This window comes from Cricetulus griseus (assembly GCF_003668045.3).
Source record: "Cricetulus griseus strain 17A/GY chromosome 1 unlocalized genomic scaffold, alternate assembly CriGri-PICRH-1.0 chr1_1, whole genome shotgun sequence".
Lineage (NCBI taxonomy): Eukaryota > Metazoa > Chordata > Mammalia > Rodentia > Cricetidae > Cricetulus > Cricetulus griseus.
Genome location: NW_023276807.1, coordinates 47,493,560 through 47,509,551, shown reverse-complemented (window position 1 = coordinate 47,509,551; position 15,992 = coordinate 47,493,560). Strand labels below are relative to the sequence as shown.

Genomic DNA, 15,992 nt, shown 5'->3' with positions numbered 1-15,992 from the left:
AATCAATGATGATTTAAGAAAAAATGAGATTGGATCTACTTAAGTAAAGATCACAGCATTTTGCATGCAATAAAGGGAACTGTTTTCATGAGAAGGGAAGAGGATGATAAAGGACCTGGTGGGTCCCCTGTTATGATTTATTGATGAATAAGTACTTCCTTCAGACATTTAACTCTTTATTAGACATGGTACTTGTTACTGGACTATTATTTAAAGTTTGCAGATGTGTAATAATATTAAGAGTATAAGGCTTATCTACATTTTCCAACAGTTCAATGGTATAATAATTGTAACAACTAATCAATGATTGAAAACCTGGTGCATCTGAAGAAAAACCATGAGGAAACACATGTCCTGTCTAGCAAACAATTGTCTCTGGGGAGATAAATACAGTTAAAAATAATTTTGATGAGACAGAATTAAACCAGGGTTGTATTGGGAATTTTAAAGAGTAGAACCCATGTATAGTAAGAAAATGCCTATATAAAAATTTTGAGAATGAATTTAAAGAGGAAATGACTGTGGAAGGAGGGACAACGTCCATTTTAGTGACATTTGAAAGAGAGCTAGCCTTTGCTTCCGTCATGTATGGAATTTCTACTTGGAGATATTTGTAGAGAAAATATGTGGAGATTTATGTTGTCAAGGTCGAAGCAAGGGACATCATAGTTGCTGTTCTAAAGATGCTGTTCCTACATGAAGTTACAAAAGCAGAAATGTAAGAGACATTTAAACAGCTCACTGACTAGAGGTGATTTGTGCTGTTGCAAGACAGCATATCTGGCAGAATCTTGTACAGGGCTAAAAGTTGTTAATAACACACGACTTCTGATAAGTATTAAATGTGTGATGAAAGAAAAATTTACAGGCTTGCTGACTAATTCCATCTGATGACATGAAAAAGAGTACTATTTATCACTTATTCCAGGCTTCACAATTGGGAGTAAAGGTTGTTATAAACGGGAAGAGTAAAATTGCAGGCTAATGTCAGGAGTAGCTTTGCAGCACTTTGCAATTCATCAAGCAGCACATCTGCGGAAAATAAGGTGGAAAGAGAAAGCTGATTAAGGCATATTTGAATCTATCATGATAGGATAGCATGTTCCATGCATAGAGAAAATGTTGGATAACAAGTTGTTCTGCAGGTGTGGAAAGGTTTTTGTACATCCAGGAAAGTTTTTTGTTTTGTTTTTGTTTTTGTTTTTTGCCTGTGTGTGTTTGTGTGTGTGTGTGTGTGTGTGTGTGTGTGTGTGTGTGTGTGTGTGTGTGTGTGTGTGTGTGTGTGTATGTGTGTGTGGTATGTATGAAGGCATTGTGTACATGTGTCCATATGAGTGTGGAGGCTGAGACTGACATTTGTCTTTCTCTATAACACGTTTTATTTATTGAGGGAAGGTTTCTCTTCTTGATGAACCTGGAGGTCACAGAATTTGGCTAGAATAGAATTGGCCTCAGACTCCCCTGTATTTGCTTCCAGAGTCCTGGGGTTACAGTTATGCATTATGCACACCCGAGTTTTACATAGATTCTGGGCACCCAAACACTTTGCACTTCACACATCTGTGTCTTCATACTTCTTAATCATATGTTTCATCTACTAAGCCTTCTCCTTCTCATTCCCCAGAGAAGCTTTAATCATTATAAAAGAATGATCAAGAGAACATGGTAAGCTCAACTTCTACCTTCTACTTGCAGAATTCAATGAGATAGTATAACATGGTGATTTTAGAAATAGTATGTAACCCATATGAAACATAGAGTAAGGAAGAATGAATCAGAGACCATTGGAAAGGGAAAGAAGAAAACGATATTGAGAGAAAGACAGAGAGAGAGAGAGAGAGAGAGAGAGAGAGAGAGAGAGAGAGAGAGAGAGAGAGAGAGAGAGAGAGATTAATGAAGTTGTAAACTTCAGGGGAGGAGAAACAGTCTTCTGATGAAATAAACTAGGACTTGCTAGGAAGGAATCTACTAAGTGTAGAAATAGAGTTGGCCTACAAATGCCTAATATGTAAATCAAAATAAATAACTTTATATGACAATTCCATCAGCAATGAAAAATTTTTATGATGACAGAACAAGTATGTTTGGTGTATACTGATGTTTTAACTTAGACAAGAGACATTTTACATTTAAAAAAGACAGTCATAAGGATGTGGTATTCGTAAGTATTGAAAAGTAATGTTTGAGACAGTCTACTTCCCCTTAATTAAAAAAAAAAAAACTCCATTTTTTTTCTTATCAAAGGGCAAAAACAAACATCAAAAACAGGCTGTAAGGTGTTCAAAAAAGCAAACGGAGATTTAAAAATAGTCATATTATGAAAGGTTAAATCTGAGCATTATAAATAAAAGTTTATCATCAGAAAATGCAACTTAGTCTTTTAGGTTTTTGAAGGTGAGGGGAATTTTTCTAGACATGGTGACGCTTCAGAAGGTGATAATACTGTTTTCAAAGTTAAGAAGAAAGGAAGAATTCTCTGCAATCCAGGGTGATATATAACTAACATGATATGTGTCATGGAAAAAATTTCAAATCAGGGATTTTCTTGGCTAAATCTCACAGTTAGTATCTATATATATTCTCAAATGCATTCTGAAAAAGAAATGTTCTGAAATGCTCTCCATTTTTGTGGACATGTGGAATGTTCTAGTTATAACTTCTAAGGGAAAAGGAAACAAATTCTATCTTTAATGTAATCCCCATTTAATATTAGTCTTAAAATGATTTGATAATTATCATTATAACTTTAATAAGATGATGAAAATGAGAATGATGGACATGCAATATTAAACATAATACAATTTATAATATATGTGGATTTAATTGTAGAAAGTTTCAAACTAAATTTTACACTTTTTTTCTAGTTACCATAAAATCATGAGCCCAGACATTTAAATAATTGTTCCATTTAAGTTACTCTGAATGGACTTCACCTGTGTAAATGTGGGCCAATTCTTACAGTATTGTGCTATGATTGTAGCTTATTCCACAATGCCTTTATTTATCTCACTTTGTACCTCCTGATAATAAAGTTAAATAATTTTCATTTTTTGTATGATCTATATGTTGTCATGTCCAAACTTTTTATAATATATCCAGGTTACTGAATGACTGGCTGACACTCATTTTTCTAATAAGTCCAGTGATATTTATGAAAGGGTAAATATAATCTGCTTGCCCTACTGTCGGCTTTATGCTTCATGATCATATTGGTCCTTTCAAAATCTGATAGGAAATAATGTACAGATTTTCTCTTAATGAAGGCATTGCCAAATGCCAGAGCATAATATCATCTAAACTAACTCTCCTCTAAGCTTCTATGTTGGTTCTGTCACCTTCATGTAAACTCAAACATCTTTGTGCTTTGAATTTTCCTTTCTCTATCATACATGTTTATTCTTCACACTTTTTAATTGGCATACATTCTTTATATATAGTGATAGGTTTCATAAATATATTTTCTTTTGGATTTTTTTTTGAGACAGGGTTGCATAAAGATATTTTTGTTCACAAAAAAATCAAGTAGTACAGCTATTTTATCTACTTTTTTTTCTTTGTCCACCTGCCACCTGGTGCTGCTAGCATGCTTCATTTGCCCAGATGTCTCCTTTCATGTCATGTATGTATTGACATGTGAGAGAAAATATGATATTTGCCTTTCTCTAAATGGCTTTTGGGAGTTAATATGATGAATGATTGCTATACCCAATTTTTATTCAAAAGACTTCATTACCCTTTAGGACAGAATAAAATTCTGTTATGTGTATATGTGTCATATTTTTATACAGCCATCTACTAACAGATACCTAGAGGAATACCTTGGCTATTATGCCCAGCACTACAAAAATGGTTGTGTAGCTAACTGTGTTAAGCAGAGTTAGATTCCTTGTGCAATAGTCCCATAGATAGTAGAACTAGGCCATATGGGAGATCTATTTTGAGAAAACTCTATATTGGTTTCTACATTATTTGTACTAATTTGTATTACTACCAACATTCTATAATAGTTTCCTTTTCCTTCTATCTTTGCAATTATATAATTATTATTTTTTGAAATTATGTAACTGCATAACATTCCTCTTCCCTTTCTTCTGTCAGACTATCACATATATACTTCTATTTAAAATTTGTGACCACTTTTTCTTCAATTGTTGTTTTATATATAATACATAAATGTGTATATATATATATATATATGTGTGTGTGTGTGTGTGTGTGTGTGTGTGTGTGTGTGTGTGTATGTATTGCATGCATGTCAGTTGTTTGATTTTTGATGGCTGCTGTTTTGACTGGAGTATCCTAGAGTTTTCAATATTATTTTAATTTATAGATGGCTAAGTATATTGAAAACATTTTGAGATAATTATTAGCTATCTGTACCTATTTAATTAAAATTATTTTATATGTTACATTTCAATCATAGTTTCCTATTTCCTCATTTCCTTCTTGATCCTCCCCTCCCCACACCAATCTAACTCTATTCATGCTTTGTTTTAAAATTTATTTATCATATGTAGCATTGTGCCTGCATATATCCCTGAAGGCCAGAAGAGGGCACCAGATCTCATTACAGATGTTTATGAACCACCATGTGGGTGCTGGGAATTGAACTCAGGACCTCTAGAAGATCAGTCAGTACTCTTAACTACTGAGCCATCTCTCCAGCCCCCTCTATGCATTTTTTCTCTCTCTCTTTACAAAACCAACAGGCATTAAAACAAAACAGAAAACAAGAAACACACACACAGAGAAGCAAACCAACACAAAATACTCAAACTAACAAAACCAAAATTGGAAACCATAATATACAAGCACAGACCAATAAGGTAAAAATGGCCAAACAAAGCAACATGGGATAAAAACAAACCAAAAAATCCCCCAAAATTCTACAAAAACACTACTGAGTTTGTTTTGTGTTGGCCATCTACTGTTGGGCATTGGCCTTGAGTGTGATTATATACCAAGTAAGACTCTGGGAGAAACAAATTTTTTCTTTGTAAGCAGTTGCCATTTGAAGATAGTTTCTGAATTACGAATGGTGCTTGTATCCTCTTCCCATCTCAGCATTGGGACCTCATCTGGCTTAGACCTCTGCAGGCTCCCTGCAGGCTGCTGTGAGTTCATATGATATAAGGTCTTGTTTCCTTGCTGTCTTCCATCCCCACTGGTTCTTATAATGTACCTGCCTTCTCTTTCTCATAGAGTCCATAACCTTGATAAGGGAGACTTGCTCAAGATATTCTATTTACGATTTAGTGTTCTGAAGTCTCTCAAACTCTGTGCATGGTCCAGTTGTAGGTCTCTATACTTGTTCCCTACTCCAAGAGGAAGTTTCTTTGATGATGGCTGCACAAGACACTGATCTATGGCTATAGCACAATATTATTAGGAGTAATGTTTCTGGCAATGTTCCTTTAGCAAAACAGTAGGATTTGGTTTTCTCCTATGATTTGTGTTTTCATTAACTATATATATTTTATCACTTTTTAAAGTTATTTTTAGTTTTATTCATGCCCTTATACCTTGCACACTCTTTTCAAAAGCTAAGTTTACAAAACAAAAGCTAAAAAGTTACTGAATATTTAAATGTTCAGTAAACTAAAACTCTTCTAGAAAACAACTAAAATAATTATAGATTCTATAATTATAAAAAATCATAGTATTTGACTCTAAAAGAAAGTAATCCTTTTGTTTTAGATTTAACTATTATATGTTATGTTTATATGTTATGTATGGGTAGTTTGCCTAAATGTATGTGTATGCCTGGTACCCACAGTGGTCATAAGGTATTGGATCCTCTGAAATTGGAATCATGGATGGTTTTGAGTCAATGTGTAAATTGAACCCACATCCTCTGGAAGAGCATTCAGTGTTCTTAATCACTGAGCATTTTTCTAGCCCCCTATAATCTTTAGAACAATTTTTATGAGTATGACTTTTAAAGGGAGAATATTTCTTACAAAGAGATATTCTTTGGGGAATTTACTATGTGATACTCCTAAATGAGGTATCATATGTGTAAATTTCAAAAAAGAGAATATTTTGTGGACCATTATTTACACTTAATATTCATATCCAAAACTGCATAATGATTTCATAATAATTTACCATGTCCCCAACATCTTTAATCTCTTTGGCCACTCTGGATTAAAGTTTACTTGAAGTCTAGATACAGATAAAATGTGAAAAATCACTAACAGTGAAATGGTAACATAAGCAGGACCAGCTTGCTGATAGAGTACTTAAAACAATAAAAAGTGGATCTATTCATCAAAAATACAAAAAAAGTTATGTTATTTATTGTTAACCCTTTCAGAGAGAGTTGAGAGAAACAAGGCACAAGAAAATGAGTTACAGATTTTAGACATAATTTTCTGTAAAGTCAAACAATGTTTTTCCAAATAACTAATATTACAAATTTCATAACCAATCAGGAAGGGAAATAATTATATGTCTTATGGTTTTGAAATGCTAATGTGTCAGTCAACGTAAAATTCAATATACATAAAGAAATAAATACTTGTAGAAAGTAAATAGAATAAAATTAGATCCTAATTTGAGAGTCATTTGTGAAATAATAGGATACAATATATTCAATAAACTAAAGTAAAATTCATGGAAAAGAACAAATACTGAGTTATTAGATGAAGATAAAAATCACATTTGAACTTTATGATATACATTCATTAATATACATTGTTCTGATAAATATATCTAATTTCTGTCTCATAATTAAAGGAGAATTGTCCTTTAAGAAGGCTAAGTATTTTCTTTTTCTCACCTATTTTGGTTGATGTTATTTATACTTTATAATAAGATGGTTTTCTAGAAGCCCAGGCAGAAAAACAAACAAAAGTTGACAGCTGTTTCATAGGGGTGTTTTCACTGTGCTGTTTGCTATAAGCCTATATTATTCAGTTTAATTGGCTTACTTTTCCTTACATATAATTAAGATGTAAACACTATTGTGCTAGCAATTGATACATACAGAAATTTAACCTCTAGTTCATTTGCATTTAAACACTGTTAAAGACTGCTATTATTCCAATGACCTGTATCATTTAAAAATGTTATTTTTTTCTTTTCTAACAGTTGCTTAAATTATCCAAGTGGTTGGTCTCTGGTGTTAAAGTTGTGAGAAGGTTTAAAACATATTGTGCATTAAATGTGATTATACATATTGGAGTTAGTTTACTAGTTTACACTACTTAATTATACCTACATTCCTTTGGCTACATGAATTATTTTTCTTAACATACAAGCACATTAAAATATTGAAATACCAATTTTATATACATTCTCTATTTGGGATATAGGCTTGAGTCCCCTTCCTCTCTCTTATCCCCGAGACTCCTCAGGCCAAGACCTGTGTAGACTCTGTGCATGCTGTCACAATGTGCTTCAGTCCTTCTGTGTTTGGATGACGTTGTTTCCTTGCTATTTTCTATCCACTCAGGCTTTTAAAATCTTCAGCCTCTTTGTGGTGGTTTGAATAGGAATGTCTCCCATAGAATCCTACATTCCAATGCTTGACCCATCGGGAATGCTACTAGGAGTAGGTATGGTCTTGTTGGAATAGGTGTGGTTTTGTTGGGGAAAGTGTGTCACTGTGAGGGTGGGCTTTGAGGTCTAAGAAATGCTCAGTCTATGCCCACTGTGGGAGACAATTCACTTCCTATTGTCTGTAGATTTTCATGTAGAACTCTCAGCTCCTTATCCAGCACCATGTCTGCCTGCATACTGCCATGCTTCTTGCCTTCATGGTAATGGACTAAACCTCTGAAACTGTAAGCCAGACACAATGAAATGTTTTCCTTTATAAAAGTTGGTGTGGTCATGGTATCTCTTCACAACAATAGAAAACTTAACTAATATACTCTTCCACAGGGTTCCCTGACTCTTGAAGAAAGGGAATTAATGATTGTTCACAAATGAAAAATTAGTTTTCTCCAATAGAGTCTCACTGTGTGTATACAGTAGAGGCTAGTCCCCATGTCCAGCAGTAGCTGGAAAAGACAAAACACACTCAATGGAACTTTTAGAGGCTCTTTGTCTCATAATGCTTGGTTAGGATTTCCCAACCCCTCCCCTTCCTCCTTACAAGTCCTTTGTGTATATAATATGGTTTCCAGGATTTCTGTTTATGGGATTTCTATGTGTTCCAATGTAAATCTATGTTTCCTGAGTATCTCCCTCGGTTCTTTTTCTTTTGTTTGCTTGTTTGTTTATGGTATATTGGCTTGTTTGTTTCTAATTTATCTATTATTATTATTATTTTAGGTGCCTGTTTGTATCCTAATGAGAAAATGAAAAATTGTTCCGGTTTTTGGTAAGTAGGGAAGTGGGGAGTATCTGGAAGGAGTTTGGAGAGGGAAAATCATAACTAGAATATATTATGTTAAAATTTATTTTTTAAACAATGAAACATTTTTCCAACTATTCTATAATGTATTTTCTTTCTTACCCTACTGAGAAATAATTCACTATTACCATATAAACATGTAGTTTCTAAATAGTAAAACCATTTCAAAATGAAAGATTGTAATGTGACAAGTCAGATAGGCTCACAATCATGTAACATATAAGGTAAAAATGGGTATTCCCAACACACCCTATGAGATACAAATTAAGAACCAGACAAAGTGCTCAAAATGTCGCAATTACCTAGGAACATAATTAATTTAAATCATTATCATTGGAACATCACATATAGGAAAGTCCACATAAAATAATTGTGAGCAAGGAATAGGTAGAATAAATAATAATATCTCTGCAATTGTGTTAAACAATAGAAAATCACTAGCAGACTGTCAGGAAAATATTTTTGTGATACTCTCATATGGATTATATAATGTGATTTGAAATCCACATAAAAGTTATGCTTAGGATTAAGTTTGCATCCTGAAAAAAACATCAGTGCTTTTGACAGAAAAAGATCACAGAGAAACAAATTAGATTACATGCGTTGGTATGAAAATGAGCATTTTAGTGATAAATGGGACAGCTGAAAATAGTATCAGGAATTTACCTTTAATGTAAGTAAATAATAATGCTATATTCCTTACAAAATGTCATAAGCATTTTGTAATATATGTAATAACATAGCTGAAAGATTTCCCCATGTTAATATTTTAATAAGTGTATACACCCTAAAGACTTGCTATTACATGAGTGTCTCTTCCAACTGTGCTTAATAGAATGCCAGAATTATAGCTAGTGATTGGAAAGACCCACTTTCAAACCAATTTAAGAAACCATTGCGTGATATATTTTCACTCAGAGATTCATAATATACATTAGCTCATTAAACATGCTGTGGAATAAAGCAATGCAGTTCCTTCTGTTCACAAAGTTCTCCAGGGCACTTTGTCCAACAGGGCTCCTATACATCCTACTCTTCAAGGAGGTCAAATAATGTTCCTTTTATACCCTGTGGAAATCCTTGAGTAATCAATTCTATTTTACAAATGATGCAGACAATCCATTAACGGGTGATGCTCTCCACCAAAGAACCCCAGAAAGAAAAGATTAAAAGAGTCCCTAGTTCCTCCATCTCCACAAATGTTCCCTGAGAGGTTATATACAGCTTTCCATTCTGCAGTAGTTCAGTCATCCTAAAACACTGGAAGGAACTGAAAATTATACAGACTTTGCCTATTTCATGGATGTTACTTCTTATCAATGAAAATTCAGGAAGAGATGTGGTCCTGAGGTTGCTCCTGGGTTTGCCCTGTCCATATGTCTATCTTTCTATGAGCATACATATAATTGGAGCTACAGGAGGTTATAGCCCTTTTTGCAATTTTATGTACTTACACAAACACATAGTGCATGTAAGCTCATTTGTGCATGTGCACGTGCACACACATACAAACACACACAGAGACTGATAAATTTTAAAATATATGAATAAAGAAAATTATAAAACTACAATGTAGGGAGAATTAAAACTTAAAAATAATGAATCAAAGTATATTTAAAGCTATAGTTTACAACAAATTACAATAAAATTAAAGCCTTCACAGTTAAAACAGAAAATGAAAACTGGAAGGATAACATTTTTATGACAACAAAAATTGCAATATGAAAGCGATATGGTTATTTATATAGAAAACCCATTAAAGTACAAGTACATTGTTAAAATGAATAGTGACTTTTTCCAGATTAAATATTAATCACAATGAGATAACAACACAAACCAGACAGAAACACTAAAACTACAACTGGAAACCTGGAATGCAACTCATGTGCAGCACTTGAAACTCATACATTACTAATTGGAGTATAATGTTGTGGGTAAGCATGTGTGTTTGCATAGGCACACAGAGAAAATTATTCAGAAACTATAAAGAATTTCTCAAAGGCATTTATGTTAGTCATCAATTTTATTATAGGGTAAGGGCATTTAAGATAGCCTCTCAACTATTGTTTAGATTCTCATTTGGGGTCATCCTTGTGGATTCCTGGAGATTTCCCTAGTGCTAGGTTTCTGTTTAAGCCCATAATGGCTCCCTCTATTAAGGTAGCTCTTTCCTTGTTCTCTTTTTCTGTTCTTCCCCCAACTCAACTTTCCTGATCCATCATGTTCTCTTCCCCCTCTCCTTCACCCCTCCTCTTTCTTCTACCTCCATCCCCCTGCCCTCATGTTCCCAATTTACACAGATCTTGTCTCTTTCCCTTTCTCAGAAGTCCATGTATGTCTTTCTTAGAGTCATCCTAGTTTCTAGCTTCTCTGGGTTTGTGGATTGTAGGCTGGTTATTATTTGCTCTAAGACAACATAGAATCTTATTCAGTCGCTGATAGAAGCAGCAGCAGAGATTCACAGCTAAGCACTGAGCTGAACTCCTGGAATCCAGTTGTAGAGAGGGAGGAGTGATGAGAAAGGGGTCAAGACCATGCTGGGAAAACCCACAGAAACAGCTGACCTGAGCAAGTAGGAATTCACTGACCCCAGACTGACAGCTGGGGAACCAGCATAAGAACGAACCAGGTCTCTTCACCTTGGGTGTCAGTTGGGAGGCCTGGGCAGTCTATGGGGCCTCTTGCAATGGAACCAGTATTTATCCTGTTGGGAGCCAGGAAAATTCCATTAGAGGATTTCTGAAGAACCTCCATTTCCAGTAATGGGGAGCTCCTGTCTACAATTGTATTGCAGATGCTAGCTAATCTGCTATTGAATGGCATAGCCTCAGTGGAGAATGCCTCCCAGTTTGCATCTCTACAGAACTAAGTATTTGAACAGGCCTGCACCAGGGTGGAGGGCTATGTGTATGGGACAAGTGAGGACACAAAAGAGTTAGGAGGTACCTGGCAGAGGTGTCTACCGGAGGAGAGAGAAATGGCCTCAGGGTCAGGGAAGCATAGTTAGGAAACAGCCAGGGAGATTCTGAATAAAGAAGACTCCAGTTTTGCAGCATGGAACTGAGAGCTCTCTAAAGATGACAAGATGCCTATGTCTGGTCTTTATCACCATTGCGTTACTAGGAATCCCCAAGTCCAAGCTCCCCCACTCAGGCTGGACCTCGTGGCTTCTGTGGTTTGGGGCTGAGACATGCCGGGCCATGACATTATCCCTACTACATGAAGGGGCTTTAGAAGTCCATTCCCTATGGAGGGATACTCTCTCAGCCTAGATACATGGGGGCTGGCCTAGCTCCTGCCCCAAATGATGTGACAGACTTTGATGATCTCCCATGGGAGACCTCACCCTAGCTGAGAAGTGGATGGGGGGGTGGTATTGGGGATAGTGGGCTGAATGAGAGTATGGGAGGGAGAATTGGGATTGCTATGTGAAATAAGATTGTTTTTTAATTTAAATAAAAATTAATTAAAAGAAAAATTCCTCAAAGGCAATGAAAGCCAACATTTAAGGAAAAATGTTTCAGACAGTAACCTAACAGAAAGGGAAATTTAAACACTGTACATATGTTGAAAGGTTACTTCTGTCATTAGGAACAAACAAATACATCTGGGACTTACTACTTTTTATCTTATTCACTAGCATGAGAATACTTAAACCTAATGACTATACCACAACATCTGGGGCACAAAAGTGGGGACACGGTAGTTTACTGGTCTGCGTATACTGAATAATGTGAAGCCTAGTTTTTTTTTTTTTTTATCAACTTTGCAATCTAGAGTCAACTTCAATGAGAAAATGTTCACACACTACCTGTCTGTGAGCAAACCTATGTGCATGTCTTTGGTGATTAATGTAAGATTACCCAGCTCAGGGTACCTGCATAGAACCGAACTGGGCCCTCTAAATGTGAGTGACAGTTGTGTGGCTTGGGCAGTCAGTGAGGCCACTGGCAGTGGGTCCAGGATTTATCCCTAGTGCTTGAACTGGCTTTTTGGAGTCCATTCTCTTTGGAGAGTGTTGGGGCCCAAAAATATAGATTATGATATTTTGGGGTATAAACTTCAGCTCCATCCCAGGAACTTGAATCTCCCATTTTCTTTCAGATGCTGGCTGATTACCTCCTGATACCTGCCTGGCCTTGGTGGAAAATGGTTCATAGTTTGTATTACAATAGACCTAGGCCCCTGAGTAGACAAAGACCCATGATGGGGCTGGTAGAAGGTGCCTAGAAACTAGTAAGCGACTAGCGAGATGTGCCCTTGTAGAACGTCAGGGGCCTTGTATACGTGCTTTCGGAGACCGTCCCTAGGATTAAGGGAGTCGTCTTCTAGTCAGCCCTTTTTAAATGATAATAAATGTCTTCTGCTATTACCCTCGCTCTTGGAAAACTACTTAAGTGGACTCTTCAATAAATTGTGATTTCTCGGCATCCACCAGGAGCCCTCCTCAGATGATCTGGTGTTTCCTGCCTCATCTTTAATGCCATTGGGTAACTAGCTTCCCCAAGTCCACACACCCCACACTCAGAATCGGATCCGGGGCTGTATGGCTGGCTGCATTGACAGCCCTGAAGACAGCAGCAGTCCGGAAAAACGAGAGATACCTTGCTCAGCCTAGATATAATGGGGAGGGTCTTGGTCTTGCCTCAAAGAGATGTGTCAGACTTTACCATCTCCCCATAGTAAGCCTTACCCTTTCTGAGGAGTGGATGGGGTTGGGCGAGAGAAGGCAGGAGAGCAGGAGAAGAGAAGGGTGTGAGAACTTGCATTGGTATATGAAATGAGAAAAGATTTTAAAAAATGTTAAATAAATTAAAAAAGCATTGCCCACCTCTCCATGGCCAATCCACAACCAGGGTATATAGTTGATATCCAAAGCTGCTCTTACCATTGATGAACATGTGGATGCCTGGGATATTGCTGCTACCCAAGGTCATGTAGGTGTTCAAAAGGGCTGTACAACTGTTGGGTTCATCACTATCTGAATGACCTGCACTGCCTACAGGGGCCATGGTGACATCATGGCTCACATCACTGAAAGCACCATATCTGGGACCATGGTCCAACTGTAGTTGGGGTCTATGTTGATATCCATGGCTCATGTTGTCACTAAGAGCCACATGGATGACTGGGGTCTGGGCCACAACCTAGGTTCATGTTGATGTCTGAGGGCTATGCCTCTGCTGGGGCCATACAGACCTGAGTAGCCTGTTCTGCTTCCAAGGGCTGGGCCATCTAGGCCTGGGCTGCTGACAAGGGCTATTTCTGAGCCTGTGGCCCTGCGCAACCTAGGACTGTGTTGTTGTCTGTGACTCCTGTTACCATGGAAATTAGTGAGGATAGGGCTGCAGAGAGTTGGTTCTGCCTCCCACTGGCTGCAGCACTAGAGAGAACTGGCTCAGCCCCCATCACCTGCAGCACCCCAGAAAGCAAGGCCCTGTATCTTGCCTGGGTAACATAGTAGAGCTGGCTAACACAGTAAAGTTGACCTGTTGGCAGAGGATGCAGGAGAGCCAGGCCTGAGAGTAGGAGAGCATGAGAGCAGGAGAACTGACTCTGCCTTCCGCTGACACACAGTAGCACAGGTAAGGGAAAGATGCTCCCCTACTTTCCATTGGTGACTGGTGGGAGACCTGGCCTCTGGAGCAGAAAGCAGAGCTGGCCCTGCCTTTCACCAACTGTAGCAATCAGGAGGACAGCAGCCCCTGCATCTCACCTGGGCAAACAGTAGAGCTGGCCCTGGTGGTATGCATGTCAGTGAGCCACCCCAAGGATATGAGAACAGCAGAACTGGCCTTGCTCTTTATTGTTTGCTGCAGTAGGTGAGCTAGCCAGTACAGCACTAGAGAGACTCCTGCCCTACTTGAGTTCCTGACCTGACTTCCTAGGATGATGAATTCTTTTACCCGGAATTATAAGAACTAAACCTTCTTCTTCCCAGGGTGCTTATAGTCATGATATTTTATCACAATAAAAGAAACCATAACCAACCAAACGCCTTAGCCACTCAGTTCCAGAATTCTTCCGATAGTAAAGAATGTATATGTTTGCCCTATAGATAGTAAAATTACGAGAATATGTTATCCTGAAGATTATAATACAAGTAAGCACAAAGGAGAACAGTGATCCATCTTTCTCTAAAGGTTTTATAAGACTGGTGTTAATCTAAAAGTGCTTTCTTTGATAAGTTCTCAAAAGTTTGGATTCCCTTACTTAGTTCCTAAGAATTTAACAACAATTGAGAAAATGTTCTAAATCTGACATAGACACACATGATATATCAGTATTTAATACTGTGGAAAAGCAATCATCATCAATGCCTTGGGAAACCCAGATTCTATACAACACTTGGCTCCACTCCTAGTGTTCGACTGGATCTTTGAACTCCAAGCTTCTTCACTTACTAATGGAATGATAGGAGTAAGGATTTCCCAGGTGCTTAACTTCCCGTGGATGCAGGATCTGCTTTTCTGAATGTGTACTCTTGTTCTTCAAATGATGAAAACATTTTTTGAAATAATACATGGCAAAATTCACTTCTCAGACCCCATAACCAATGTACATACAAATCAGAGTTAGTTGTAGCATAAGTGATAGGCTTGGTTATGTATTCTATCTCTCTATTGGCCCCTGAATGTTAAAAATTCAGAGAGTATTTAAAATGTGAATATATGAGAAAGGAATGCAAGGTAAGTCTCTACATAGCATACTAAATTTTCTGTAAGCTTAAACACCACTCAGAGAATAAAATACAGAATGAATTATTCCATTGTTCTATTGTAATATTATTGTGATTAGAAGATTAAATTGTAGGGGAATTTACTTAATCTGTTAATAGAAACTTAATCTTCTCCAGTGATAAAGACATGTCATTGAATCACGGCTCTCCAATTTCAAGTCTGGTGGTTTAATAACATCCTCAGATCTAAAGATATAGTCAAAAACAGGAATTTATGAGTGAGAATTACAGCATCAGCACATTGGTTAAATGAGTACAGTCTTGCCTTTAAAAGACTGTATTATATAATTCTTTTAGTGAGAGATGTTTTAATTAGCTGTATGTCAAATATGATAAGAAGTAAAACTGTAACTATCTTAGAACAAAATATATTGGTGGTGGGGAGAGAATGGGAAGAGAGGAGAGAGGGGAAACTTTGGTTGGTATATAAAATAAGTTTTTAAAATTTAATAAAAATGTTACATGGTAAAGCTAAGTCCAGAAGTATGTTAAATTTTGAAACTAATTTGAGTCAATATGTAAAAGGAGATACCACATTCACTAAATGATTGGTTATATTTTAAGGTTAATGGTTAAAACATCAATAATCTATTTTGTATTGCAGATATATGTATGTACCCCTGTAAATGTGCAAATGTAAATTTTTGAAATTAAAGATAAGTTTAAATTTTTTAGCTGGGCATTGGTGGTGTACACCTTTAATCCCAGCATTTGTGGGCAGAGGCAGGCAGGTCTCTGTGAGTTTGAGGCCACCTTGGTCTACAGATCGAGTTCCAGGATAACCTCCAAAGCAATACAGAGAAACGCTGTCTCAAAAACCAAAAAAAAAAAAAAAAAAACAAAAAACAAAACAAAAGAAAAAATTACCTTCTTTTTTCCTTTCTATTTAAT

The 15,992-nt window shown here is 36.6% G+C and overlaps 1 protein-coding gene across 2 annotated transcripts in view; it reads right to left on the bottom strand.

Annotated features, from left to right (window-relative positions):
- Positions 1-15,992, bottom strand: part of Sgcz (sarcoglycan zeta) — a 289,997-nt gene that overhangs the window by 141,972 nt on the left and 132,033 nt on the right. The gene's annotated exons all lie outside the window — the stretch shown is intronic.